The sequence below is a fragment of the Erythrolamprus reginae genome, chromosome 1 (assembly GCF_031021105.1).
Source record: "Erythrolamprus reginae isolate rEryReg1 chromosome 1, rEryReg1.hap1, whole genome shotgun sequence".
Classification (NCBI taxonomy): Eukaryota; Metazoa; Chordata; class Lepidosauria; order Squamata; family Dipsadidae; genus Erythrolamprus; species Erythrolamprus reginae.
Genome location: NC_091950.1, coordinates 78,272,567 through 78,287,137, shown reverse-complemented (window position 1 = coordinate 78,287,137; position 14,571 = coordinate 78,272,567). Strand labels below are relative to the sequence as shown.

The 14,571-nt window shown below is 38.2% G+C and overlaps 1 long non-coding RNA gene across 3 annotated transcripts in view; it reads left to right on the top strand.

Annotated features, from left to right (window-relative positions):
* Positions 1 to 12,736, top strand: part of LOC139169687 (uncharacterized) — a 181,690-nt gene extending 168,954 nt beyond the window's left edge. For 2 of the 3 annotated variants that reach the window (XR_011559511.1, XR_011559508.1), the window contains exon 4: positions 2,960 to 3,087. This is a non-coding gene — a long non-coding RNA (uncharacterized lncRNA). Of the gene's footprint in view, positions 1 to 2,959; positions 3,088 to 12,609 lie in introns of those variants that run through there. The other variant, XR_011559510.1, reaches the window with a different exon arrangement.
* Positions 12,737 to 14,571: the final 1,835 nt, after the last annotated feature.

Sequence of the window (14,571 nt, the reverse complement as noted above, 5' to 3'; positions counted from 1 at the left end):
TCCCAGTCATGAAAACTGACACCAGACCCAGAACAACAAAGGAAGCCATCACCAATCACTCTCACCAGACTTCAGCCCATACCCACCCCACAGACAAAACACAACCACCACCCATAAGCCAAACCATGGTGCTACCTCCAACTGCTGCACCCCACTCTGACACACACAAACCAAACTGACACACCATAAACACATAGCTAGACCACAAACTGAAAAAAAAAATCTGTTCTGTTCACAGAATATATACTTTTTACTCCTCCGGGTCATTTTAGATCTGGAGTATAAAAAGGTTGGTTCCAGCTACTGGAATGGTTTTTTTGAATACTTTTTTCACCGGTATACTAATTTGAACATTTCTGAACACAATGAAATGAAAATTGAAATAAAAAATTAATGCTTATTTGTTTATTTTGCTCAGAAAATACCCCCCCAGCTGTGTGCAATTACAGTGATACCTCGATTTTCGCGATCTCGATCTTCGCGAAACGCTATATCGCGATTTTTCAACAAATAATACCATCTCGATCTTCGTGAAACGCTATATCGTGATTTTTCAGAAAATATTAATTAAAAAATACTGCACTCTTCTCTCTCTCTCTTTCTTCCTCTCTCTCACTCTCTTCCTTCCTTTCTCATCTCTTTCTTTCTTTCCTTCTCTCTCTTTCTCTATCTCTCCCCCTCTTGCTCTCCCTCTTTTTCTCACTTTCCCTCTCTCGTGCACCGAGCGGCGGGCAGGCGGGCAGGCAGGCGGCGGACAAGCGGCGGCCGGACAAGCGGCGGCCGGACAAGCGGCGGGCGCGGCAGCAGCGAGGAGCCGAAGATCGGGGTTTCCCCTTTGCGTGGGCGGCAGGGAAACCCGGATCTTCGGCTCCTCGCTGCTGCGGCGCTGCCGAGCAGATCAGCTGCTGGGCGTCGGAAGGAACCTTCCCTGGGCCAGGTGCGGAAGTAAAAACACCATCTGCGCATGCGCGGCCTTGGAAAAAAGGGTGCGCATGCGCAGATGGTGTTTTTACTTCCGCACCACTATATTGCGAAAAATCAAGTATCGCGAGGGGTCTTGGAACGTAACCCTCGCGATACTCGAGGGATCACTGTATTTCAATTATTTCAATTTATAGATAGATTAGCCTGCAAAATCAATTTTTAAAAATTTCATTTTTCATTTGTTTGTGATCAGGAATGTTCAGATTAGTATACTAGTAAAAAAGTATTCACATTCCAGTAGCTAGAACCAACCTTTTTATACTCCAGTCTAAAAGGACCTGGAGGAGCACAAGTGTTTAAATCTTTGCAAACATCATTTTTTCTCATTTCAATTTTCATTTCATTATGTTCAGAATGTTCAAATTAGCATGCCAATACCAAAGATGGTCAAAAATTTCTGATTTTGCAGGCTAATCTAGATAAAAATTAACAAAATTGCACAAAATGGGGGGCTTTTATGAGCAAAATAAACAAATAAGCATTTTTTTCCACTTCAATTTTTATTTCATTGTGTTCAGAAATATTCAAATTAATATACTAACAGAAAAGTATTCAAAAAAATCATTCCAGTAGCTAGAACCAACCTTTTTTTTACTCCAACTCTAAAATGACCCGGAAGAACCCAAGTGTACAGTCTTTGTGAAAATCAATTTTTTCATTTAATTTTTCATTTCATTGTGTTCATAAATGTTCAAATTATTATGCCAATCGAAAGATAGTAAAAAAATTCTGATTTTTCCGTCTAATCTAGAAAAAAATGAACAAAATTGCATAAAATGGGGAAGGCCCTTTTCTGAGCAAAATAAACAAATAAGCATCTATTTTTTTCATTTCAATTTTCATTTCATTATGTTCAGAAATGTTCAAATTAGTTTCCCAATGCCAAAGATGGTCAAAAAAGTCAGATTTTGCAGCCTAATCTAGTAAGATTATGAAGCATTACTTTGGAGGTGCTTATCGCTACTTTCTCCCCCTTGTTGTTATTCCTTCCTTCTTTAGGTACACACATTGCCTCCTCTAATATCTTTTTTGCCCATGATCGTGTATTGAGTCTACATAGAGTATATACATACACATATATACATACACATACATACATACGTAAATACATACATTCTTCATTTTTCCACATATATTCTTCACTTTTCGTGCAGTGTGTATTATTTGTGTAATATATGGTGAACTGCATTTAAGTACCACCAGCATTTTGTGCCCCATCTTCAATTTTTATAACATTAATACTTCTAGGTTTCATTGGTTTAAGTAGTGCTTTAGACAAAATGTAAGCAGCTTTAAATGAGACATAGATTTGTAATTTTGTTAGTTCATTCATTTATTTATATACTGCTTTTCTATGTGTAACATTTGAGTCGATGAGACAGCCATTATCCAACATGTGCATTATAGCCACAACCGCTGAAACACAGTACTAACAAATTACACCATGGTGGATTTCTTTTACATCCCTACTGGGATTACTATGTACCTGTTTCACTATCAGATATCATTGTTAATCTGATCTTTCACCTTCCTGCTGATCTGTTGTAAAGAATTTATCTCCCTCCCTTGTCTTCTTGTGCTTTGAGGAACAGTAGGTCTCTAAAGCTGCCATCAGAACTGACAACTCTGCAGTATCATTGACCTTTAGGTTAACATTTACTTTTCTATCCTGTTACCCAAGGGAATGTGTTTGCTAGCTTCTTCTTTGTGCATGGCCAGTTTGAGACAAGGGGATCATCTGCAACCCAGAACGCTCTGCATCAAAGTGGTTTTGATTATTTAAAGCTTTAAAATTAGTGCAACAACCCTCTGCAAGGGTACCAGATATATTGTTTAACTTTATGTTTCTCCTTAAAAGAAAAATCCTGATTATTCCATTCTTCTCAAGCTCTTTAAAAATGTATTTTATTTATGGCCAATTTTTCTGTTGAAGTAAGTAGTCAAATAAATTCTTGCTTCCAGTTTTCCTTCCTAGAAGGTTCTGACTTGGCTCTTACCTGGCAAAATCCATGATGGTGGTTCTAATTCTTGAACTTGTAATGGCGTTAAGTGGCACTAAGTTAAAAACGTATATAAAAAAGGAGAAAAGGGATACCTGCAATGACACCCTTTGGGTAAGTCTTTGAGTTTTTCTTTCTACAAAGTTTGCTTGTTAATATTAGTTTACACCAAGTAGAACATTCTGTGAAGTCTAAGAATAGAATCTGTGATTGATTGCTTCATAAAAGAGCTTATTCTGCAACATTAATTGCATTCCAGCAGAAAGCCTGATCATAACCACATTCCCTGGCTCTTCCTATCAAATAATTACTTTTTGTAGTCTTTAGGGTCTGAGTTAGATTAATTAGTTCATTCATTTATTTATATACCGCTTTCTTCCAGAAACAAAAGGCTGTATATGTAGAAACATAGAAACATAGAAGACTGACGGCAGAAAAAGACCCCATGGTCCATCTAGTCTGCCCTTTTACTATTTCCTGTATTTTATCTTACAATGGATATATGTTTATCCCAGGCATGTTTAAATTCGGTTACTGTGGATTTACCAACCACGTCTGCTGGAAGTTTGTTCCAAGGATCTACTACTCTTTCAGTAAAATAATACTTTCTCATGTTGCCTTTGATCTTTCCCCCAACTAACTTCAGATTGTGTCCCCCTATGTATGTATCACTACCCTTCTCTATTCTTAAAATTGTACTCTGTAATTATTTATTGCAGAGAATAGGATGAACTCTGTTGAAGGAAAGTGTGATGCAAAGAGATATAAATAAAGCTCAAGAGAAAATATTTACTATAGCACATACTAACATCTATAACTCCTTTTTTTATAAAGTTCCAAATAATAGGTAACTTGTTAACAGAACTAAAATAAACGTTTCCCAGATTATTGTAAATTGTTTTCCACAATTCTGCTTTTGTGTTCCCTTTTAGAAAAAGAAGAGTTCATATTTCCTTCTAGTAAATTGAGATAGCTCCTTAGGAAATCTACAAATCTTGTAAAGATAAACCTGAACATCACAATGTTTCTCTAATTTAAAAACAGAAAATGCTCTTGTTCAAAATTCATACAAAAAAACTGACCACATATGGTTAAAAGAAATAAAAGCTTTTATCACCTGCACAATTTCTGCAGCTGCTGTTATTAACTTTCATAGTTGCCATGGAGATAAAATGCTGCTGCATTATTTCTTTATTTAAAGCATTTTACCATGTTCTTCAGCAAAACAGGCTCTTGGAGCAGCTTGTATATATGAATAATATTGATCTAATTAAGTATTATATCCTGCCCTTCAAACAAAAGATGTTCTAGAGTGGCCTACAAAATATTTTCTATGCTTCTATCTAGCAGAATTGCCTCAGTAGATGGCAGTACCTGACTAAGTTTGTTATTGTTGGGAAGCCAAGCAGGATCAGCTATGGTAGCTACTTGGATGAGAATCTACTAGGAGATGCTTGGGCTATAAGCTACAAATGGAAATTTTAAAAAAAAAATCCCCCAAAAGGAACAATGAAGAACAGGGCTATACTTTCTCCAATGATAATTTATTTATTAATTGGATTTCTATGCCGCCCCTCTCCGAGGACTCGGAGTTTTAATGCAAAAACCAATAAGAAACCCCAGCTGATAAAGTCTCACACCATAATGGCAAATTGTCAGTACTTTTTAGGAAATACTGGAGATTCAGACCTGAACGTTAGGCATTCATGCAGTGCCTGACTTCTCACCAAATAAAAACTTTATCTGAACTAACTTAAATTGAGATAGCTCCTTAGAAAATCTGCAAAATTTAGGGATTTAGTACCAAATGAATGAATCATGCAAAAATTAACAGTGTAGCTCAGTGATGGCAAACTTATGGCATGGGTGCCACAGGTGGCACATGGAGCCATATCTACTGGCATGTGAGCCATTACCCTAGCTCAGCTCCAAGATACATGTGCATGCCAGCTAGTTGATTTTTGGCTCACCTGGAGTCTCTGGGATGGCACTTGCGGCATTTTGGAAAGTCTCTGGAGGGATGGGGGAGGACATTTTTACTTCTGGAACCCGGAGAAGGCAAAAAATGGACCTACCGGGCCCACTAGATTTTGAGGAATGGGCAGTTTTAGGCCTCCAGAGGGCCTCCGGGGGGCGGGGGGCATTTTCACCATCCCCAGGCATTGAATTATGGGTCTGGGCACTTGTGCATGCACACACACATGCTTTCAGAACCCAAGGAAAAAAAGTTTTGCCATCACTGGTATAGTTTTTGTTACAATATTGTCCTCTGGCTGACACAGTAACAGTGTGATCATGTTTATCCTAAATGAAGGGTTAAACATGTAGAACCAAAGCAAACCTATCTAATTTTAGAGTCTGCTTATAAAACCAACAATGTTAAGTTGACTTGTTAAAATTTTACAAAATAACAAAAACAAATATCGGTCCGCAAAACCTAGCCATTGGCTTTAATTTGACAAAATTCAGCTTAGAAATTTGATTAAGCAAAAGTTTTAGAAAAGAGTGGGGAGGGACTCAACACATATTATTTGTTAGATTATTTGCTTATTAACTTCTTATTAACCACCTAAGGCTACCAAAGGTGGGTTCCTCTCGGTTTGGACCAGGTCTCTAGAACCAGTAGTACTGTGGCAGCCCGGGTCACTAGAACTGGCAGAGACCCAGATCTGCCATGCCCCCTAGCCAATTCTCTCGGCAGCACCATGGATGCTGCCATCTTGTTTTTTGCATGCTCAGAAGCTGTTTTTTCCTTCTACTCATGTGCAGAAGCTGTGTTTTTAGCACTGTGCATGTGTGTGCCCATGCAGTGCATCTGTGAGCAAATAGGCAATGAGTAAAACCAGAACTGAAGGCTACTCTTAATTACTATTCAGAATTCATACCAAAAAAATCCATAAGCAGGAACTGTAAGAATTGGGTGACAGGGATCACAAGAAAAATGTTAACAGTAGCCAAGTTGCAGAGACGTAGACTCCCAAGTACAGTGTCTAAGCAAGTTAGACAGAAGGCCAAAATATTTGACTTTCTGACACCTTATTTATTTATTTAATTGGCTTTGTATGCCGCCCCTCTCCGAGGACTTGGGGCGGCTCACAGCACATACAAAAACAAAACAATAATATAAATCCAATTAATACTACATTAAAAACAACCATTAAATTCAATTAAAAGAAAGTAAAACTTATCAAGCCAATCATTCAACACTAATACTTAAAACATTCATTGATCAGGGGGAAGATCTAAACGTCCCAACTCCCAAGCCTGGCGGCAAAGATGAGTTTTTAAGCTCTTTCAGAAGGCGAGGAGGGTGGGGGCAGTGTGAATTTTTTTGGGGGGAGCTGATTCCAGAGGGTTGGGGCTCCCACAAAGAAGGCTCTTCCCATAGGTCCCACCAGCCAACATTGTTTGGTCGACAGGACCCTAAGGAGGCCAACTCTGTGGGACCTCACCAGTCGCTGGGATTCATGTGGCAGAAGGCATTCATGGAGATATTGAAATTGGTCTTTATAAATAAATAAATAAATACATGAATAAACATTACTAAGTAATTATAGATATATAATTAGCTAGGTAGCCAGCACAGGTATAAAGTGCAATGTATCAAATATCACACTATTTCTTGGCAGAAGTCATAGGTGTTGATTTACTCCTAGCTCTTAGAAAGTAAATTTGTTCTATTAAGTCCAAGACAGGTAAGCTAGAGAAGTTGCTTATGAAAAATATGTTTGGGGATGAATTAGTAACACTCAACTATACCTGATATCCTTGCAGTCACAGACAATGAAGCTCTTAGGGCATCACTTCAAGGAAGGAGCAAAGGATCTCTTAGAAGTGACCAAGTTCTTTGAGAATTTTCTACATTAAAGATAGATCTCAAGGCAAAAAGGTTTCTGATTCAATTGTCACAGAGAGAGATAAATTTGGGTGAAGATGTGCCAACCACATAACCTTTGTCAAAAAGATGAAAGTTTGTGGAGATCACAAATTATTTGGCAATGTGATAAGTATGGTTGGGAGTGTAGTTCTGGTGTCCAGTGCCATTAATAAAACAAGGAAAAGTTTAGGTAGGCCTAGGGGCCAACTTTATTGGGTTTTTTTCCCTTCCATTCAATTATGTTTGATTCTTGGAAGTCCCAGATAGCAGGCTGACTTGTAGAATTGCAAGATGGTTTTCTAAGAATGCTAATCTTAGAAACATTGGACAAATCTTGAAAGTCTGATTGTGCCAGCTCCCCGCTTTCTTATACTTATGTGAATTAGGGAGGTATAGGCATCACTTACACATACTTTCCTCTTGGTTTAACTCATGGTTTCCCCCACATTGCTTTGGTCTCTGTTGAGGTGATTTTCCTTACTTTCTCCATCACCTCCAATGTCAGTATCTAGAAACTTAGAAACATAGAAGACTGACAGCAGAAAAAGACCTCATGGTCCATCTAGTCTGCCCTTATACTATTTACTGTATTTTATCTTACAATGGATATATGTTTATCCCAGGCATGTTTAAATTCAGTTACTGTGGATTTACCAACCACGTCTGCTGGAAGTTTGTTCCAAGGATCTACTACTCTTTCAGTGAAATAATATTTTCTCACATTGATTTTGATCTTTCCCCCAACTAACTTCAGATTGTGGCCCCTTGTTCTTGTGTTCACTTTCCTATTAAAAACACTTCCCTCCTGAACCTTATTTAACCCTTTAACATATTTAAATGTTTCGATCATGTCCCCCCTTTTTCTTCTGTCCTCCAGACTATACAGATTGAGTTCATTAAGTCTTTCCTGATACGTTTTATACTTAAGACCTTCCACCATTCTTGTAGCCCGTCTTTGGATCTATCCCCCTTCCTCATGTTCCAGCAAACTCTGATTTAGAGGTCATGGGAAAAGGACTTCCATAGAGCACACATAGGGCATATTCCGTTCCCTAAAATTGTGCTGTACAAATTGTCCCATCTCTAGCCTCTAGGGATTGTTTATTGCTATTCCCTGAATTTTGCTTTAATGTTATTTCCCCAATGAATACTAATTTCCCAATTATTGCTACTTTCCCCTTAATTGCCATTTCCCATTGACAGTTACTTCCCCGACTGAGTGTTTTGTAAATGCTGTTCATGGTTTTTTTTACTGCTATTCTATCCACACTATTTATTCTTTTAAAGGCTATTTCCTCACCGAATTCTATTTTCCTCAATGTTGTTTCCTATCAATATCCTTTCATCCTCAATAAAATCCAAACTGTTTTTTAGAGGCTTATGTGGCCACCATTTCATAGAGTTATACTTGTTCTGAAATGTATAGATTTAAATATTCTTCAGTTAGCAGATTTCACACATATGCCTCTCCCTTCTAAACAGTCTGATTTGAACAATAATTCATCTCTGTTTTTCCTGAAAGCAGTCATTTCCACCCTGGAGATGTATGTATGATCTTGAAAAAATGTGTCTGTTCTTTAAAGAAGAGGCTCTGATAATAACTGTGTCTTCCCTCCCTCACCCGCCCTCCAAATTATGCAGAGGTCTAAAAATAAGGACTGTTTTAATGAATATGAGAGATGAGTCCTGTATATGCTGGTGTAAGGTTGAAATAATGTTAAGTATGTTCAGCCCTAACCTGCATATCTCTAATACAATGTCTCTCCCTCCTTACAATAAATGAAAAAGTTATGATTAAGACAACAGTTTGAAAGGATTACTTTGATTTGAGCATGGATTCAATCCAGAATCCAATATCCCTCCTTCTTCCCAGGGGTGAAATACAGCAGGTTCTGACAGGTTCTGGAGAACCTACACACTTCCTAAGCTATGGTCGAAAGCAATGGTCATCCCCATCTTCAAAAAAGGAGACCCCTCTCTTGTCGATAACTACAGACCAATTTCACTATGCTGCGTCCCATGCAAAGTCATGGAATCAATTATAAACAAATCAATTACTCTCCATCTAGAAACTAATAATTTGCTCTCTAACAAACAATTTGGTTTCAGAAAAAAACTATCCTGGAACCTGCAGCTCCTCCACTGCAAAAATATATAGACAACTCATCTAGATCAAGGGAAATCTACAGATGCAATTTATAAACAAATAAACAAATAAACAAATAAATAAATAAACCAGTCAATCAATCAATCAATCAATCAATCAATCAATCAATCAATCTGTAGTGGAAATTTTTAGTAGTACAGAGAACCAGCAAATTCCAAATTTGGCTGGCCCCAGAGTGGGGTGGGAAAGGAGATTTTGCAATATCCTTCCCCCAGGCGTGGGATGGGAATGTGGATTTTACAGTATCTTTTCCCTGGAGTGGGATGGGAATGGCAGTTTTGCAGTATGATTCCCCTGCCACGCCCACCAAGCCATGCCCACAGTAAGGAAAAAATTTGAATTTTTCTCCTGCTTCTTCCCTTTTCCTTATTAAAGCCTTGTTATTGATCCAGCCTCAAAATATAACATTTCTCCACCGTTTGGGCATACAGTGATAGAATTGTGTAGAGTTTTGGAAATCAGAGGAGCATGGGTTAAATCTTGCTGTTTCATTATAAGTGAGCAAAACCTTTACCAATTCCTCTATTGGTTCACAAAAAAATTGGAATCAAGATCTATTTTTTTTAAAAATGGTAAATATCTCCTGATGAGCATAGGCTAATCATCATCTCTCTCTGCAATGTGTCTTTGACTTCCCCATGAAGTGCTGGCCTAAAAACCAGGAGACTGTGAGTTCTAGTCTCACCTTAGGCAACCTTGGGCCAGTCACATTCTCTTAGTCCACATCACAGAGTGGGTATATAGGAGATAAGGTTAGTACAATATGTATGTTTGCTGCCTTCAGCTATTTTTAAAAAATAATTAAGGTAGTATTAAAAATCAATCAAACAAACAAAAATAGTTTACAGTCCTGAGATTTTGTGATGACTTCTTGGTCACTCTATTTACCTCAGGGACCGCCTTCTGCTGCACGAATCCCAGTGACCAGTTAGGTGCCACAGAGTGGGTCTTCTCCAGGTCCCGTCAACCAAACAATGTCGCTTGGCAGGACCCAGGGGAAGAGCCTTCTCTGTGGCAGCCCCGGCCCTCTGGAACCAACTCCCCCCAGAGATTAGAATTGCCCCCACCCTCCTTGCCTTTCGTAAGCTGCTTAAAACCCACCTCTGCCGCCAGGCATGGGGGAAGTGAGATACACTTCCCGCTAGGCCTTTAAAATTTTATTCATGGTATGTCTGTATGTATGATTGGTTTTTATATAATGGGTTTTTAAATGTTTTTAGTATTGGATTATTGTCATATACTGTTTTATTACTATTGTTAGCCGCCCCGAGTCTGCGGAGAGTGGCGGAATACAAATATTTATTATTTATTTATTTATTATTTATTATTTGGATTTGTATGCCGCCCCTCTCTAAAGACTCGGGGCGGCTCACAACAAGTGGAACAAATCATAAATAATCCGACTAAATTTAAAATATTTGAAGATTTTAAAAAACCCACATACTAACAGACACGCACACAATTCATAAATGAATGAATGAATGAATGAATGAATAAACAAACAAACAAGCAAACAAACAAATAAATAATAAACAAATAAACAAATAAACAAATTTAGCTTTTTAAAGATCAACCAAGGTGAGCTGGGTGTTTCTGCTTACTATAAAAGGACTGCAAATTTGGTCTTAGATGCTATATCTTTTACAATGTAAACCTCTAGCTGAACTATTTACAGTCTACACAGTTAAATTCATATTGCTAATGCTAATTTATAAAGTTAGGTAGAGTGAAGGGGAAGTCAGTAATTGGTAAAAGGTCTCCTTCTTGGACAATGTAATTTGGCACTCCTGAATATGTACTTCTGGTTAGACAAGGAACATGCCAAAATAAATGCTTTCCCAGATATTTTTGTTCTCAGCCTTTAAGAACTTAATAAATTAGTATTAGTATTTTGAATTAACTGGCAGTCAGTAAATAGTCCTATTTGTGTTTACAATCTGAAAAATATAATACAAATGGAAAAGAAATTGGAAGGTTATTCAACAAAGAAAGCAAGCCTGAATGCTAATTCTTTATTAAAATCCTAACTATCTGCATGGTTTTCTTTTAAGAATTAATTGCAATGTGTATATATCTTGAGGGGAGCAAATTGGTATTTAATGGATAAAGGAGAAACATATTCAAAAAGAGTGATTCGGGTTTCCTGAAGTTTTATACTACTATGATGAATATTGCATGAATATCATTTCTTACCTGGATTATCTTCTAGAATGCCAATGATACAGGTAATCCTTGAAATTATAATGACACTGAATGAAGGTACTTAATGCCTATGCCTGAAGTTACAGTGGTTGCAGTGTCCCTGAAGTCATGTGATAAAAATGTGGATGCTTGACAAACCACCCATACTTATGAACACATGGATATTGCAAGACCTCAAATTGCCTATGTGTCCTCTGTCCCCAATTTAAGCCATCCTAGGGCCTTCAGCAGTTTCTGACAGCTGCTACCACCCCAAGGTCTTGATTTCAGCACTAGCACTTTTAATGCTACTGTGTACCAAAGCACATGAGATTTGGACAATAGCATGATTTCCCCTGCTGCCTAGTGTTTCGCAGGATCTTCAGGTTGCCATTCACCTGCTAAGAAGACTGCAGCCAAACCAAGGCAAATCGTGGTCTCTCCAGGTCTTCTTTCCCAAAGCTGCCTCATGCCAGTTGCCAAGCTTTATGCAATTTGGAGAATAGGGCTTCTGAAGTACTAGATTAGGCTCCTTCCCCATCTGGCAGCATTCACTTACCCACCTGGTGGAGTGGGAGAAGGAAGGAAGGAAGGAAGGAAGGAAGGAAGGAAGGAAGTCTTAACAACTGCAATTAGAAGAGTCAGGATTTCAATGATTGAGCAAAGCATTAATCATTAATAATAATAATAATAATAATAATAATTATTATTATTATTATTTAGATTTGTATGCCGCCCCTCTCCGAAGACTCGGAGCGGCTCACAACAACAATACACAATATACAAATCTAATGTTAAAAAACAATTTAAAACCCTTATTATAAATAACAATTGCCCAGCTTAATAGACCATACATAAAAAACCATAGTAGCTAAGGGGTATATCAGTTCCTATGCCTGGCAACATAGGTGGGTTTTCAGGAACTTTTGAAAGGCAAGGAGGTTGGGGGAAGTTCTATTCTCTGGGGGGAGTTGATTCCAAAGGGCCGGGGCCGCCACAGAAAAGGCTCTCCCCCTGGGTCCCGCCAGACGACATTGTTTAGTTGACGGGACCCGGAGAAGGCCAAATCTGTGGGACCTAATCGGTCGCTGGGATTTGTGCAGCAGAAGGCAGTCCCAAAGATATTCTGGTCTGATACCAGAGCCTAGGCCCAACTGTCATTTGTAGAACACTACCTATGTTTCATACTGTCATAATTACACAAATTTGACAAACATGTTAGATAAATATATAAGATATGATACTTGCATGAGTATATCACCATTCCTGAGTTGAAGATGTCTATCACCGCACTGTCCCAGAGATTATCATGTGACCCATTATGGACTATGTTGCAGCAGTAGCCCTGATACCCAGGTTTATTTTTTAATGCATTTTAAAATGCCGTGTTATTTTCCCAGGGTTCCTAACTGCAGATGAGAGAAGAACTTGAAGAAGAAGGCATGTCTGAGCAGAATAAGCTGTAATAAGGAGCACTAGAAGCATTCTTACATGAAATGGGAAGCAAAAAGGCTAATAAAAACTGCTCAGGGGTAAAGGACTTGTTTTAACTGGACCTAACTTTATTGTGAAACTCCTAACAGTTGCCTTTAAATCTGATTCATCTGACCTTTGAAGTTCCTGGAAACTGCAGGTCTAGTGAGTCTAGGTAGACATCCCCTCATGTCAGCATGTGTTAAAGGTATAAGGAGAGCTGCTTCTGTGACCTAAATTAATCTTGAGTGTAGCTTTCAATAGGAAAGCTCTGACAATGAAGTTTTCTCAACCTTTCTGAACACAACATTTAACCACTCATCCTCAATTCCTCTCTGCCTTTTTGATGACCAGAGTGATATGCTTCAGACTATGAGGCGAGTGATCTACTAAACAGAATAACTTGTGCTCAGATGGTATTTGATAAAAACATTGATGCCTCACGTATGGTATTTTAAAATAGTCATTAACAAGCTACAGTACATTTTACAATAGTTTCCAACTAACACAGTTATAGTTGAAAATGTAAAGTTTGTAGCCTGTAACTGGTCTATCAAGCCACCAATATCATTCTGGAAAATCCTGCAATCCAAGGGAAATCTGCTAAAGGAGCATAAGATTTCAGCCTGGATTACCTGAAATGTTAAAACATTTTCTTTTCTACTTTTATCTGCTTAGCAGAAATTAGGAATACCTCAATTTTATTATGTGAAAATCATGTCCTGTCCTTATCTGTTGATACCGATAGATATACTGGCTTTAATTTATCATAAAGAAATTATTACTCTATTTTAAAAGCACACAGAGCAAAAAGTCACAAAGTTGCCTTTTCAAGAAGCAGCTGGACTTTCTGGTTTTTCTTTGATGATGTTTTGCTTCTCATCCAACATCTTCAAAAAAACAAACAAAAAAAAACCAACTACCCAGGAAGTCCAGTTGCCTCTTGAAAAAGCACAGTTGGGAGGTACTTTTGTTATTGCATATAAGTTAAATGTGAAAAAATTAAAAAAGAAAAAAGAAAAGGGAAAAAACCCACTGTTGGGACAACCATGGCCTGAATGACTTTCACATGGATAGTGAAAGCAGTGATGGGCTCCTACAGGTACGGTCAAGTACATAGTACCGGTAGCAAAATTTTGATCAGGTACACAGTACCGGTAGCAAAATTTAGATTTTTTTTCCCTCCTTTTTTCCCCTTCTGGCCTCTGGGTATGTTTTTCCTATCATAGTAAATGAGGTTGAATGTGTATAATTTTAGAAGAGCTCTACGTGCGTGTGTGTACATACACTTTATAAAGTAGATAATCAGGGGTGGGATACTGCCCGGATGTGGGGGAATGCAGAGGGTTAGCGAAAATAGAACTCCACCGCAGAGCACCCAATTTGCACTGAAAGATGTTGAAACAAAATGCACAAGCCACGCCCACAGTGTGGTAGTAAAAAGTTTGGTAGCCCATCACTGAGTAAAAGGTACAAATGTATTCCACATTGTCCCAATTGCACAGTACAGTGTTCCCTCGATTTTCGCGGGTTCAAACTTCGCGAAATGTCTATACCACGGTTTTTCAAAAATATTAATTAAAAAATACTTTGCGGGTTTTCCCCCTATACCATGGTTTTTCCCGCCCGATGATGTCATATGTCATTGCCAAACATTCATCCACCTTTATAAATATATTTTTAATAAAATTTAATAAATAAACATGGTGAGTAATAATCTAAATGGTTGCTAAGGGAATGGGAAATCGCAATTTAGGGGTTTAAAGTGTTAAGGGAAGGCTTGTGATACTGTTCATAGCCAAAAATAGTGTATTTACTTCCGCATCTCTACTTCGCGGAAATTCGACTTTCGCGGGCAGTCTCGGAACGCATCCCCCGTGAAAATCGAG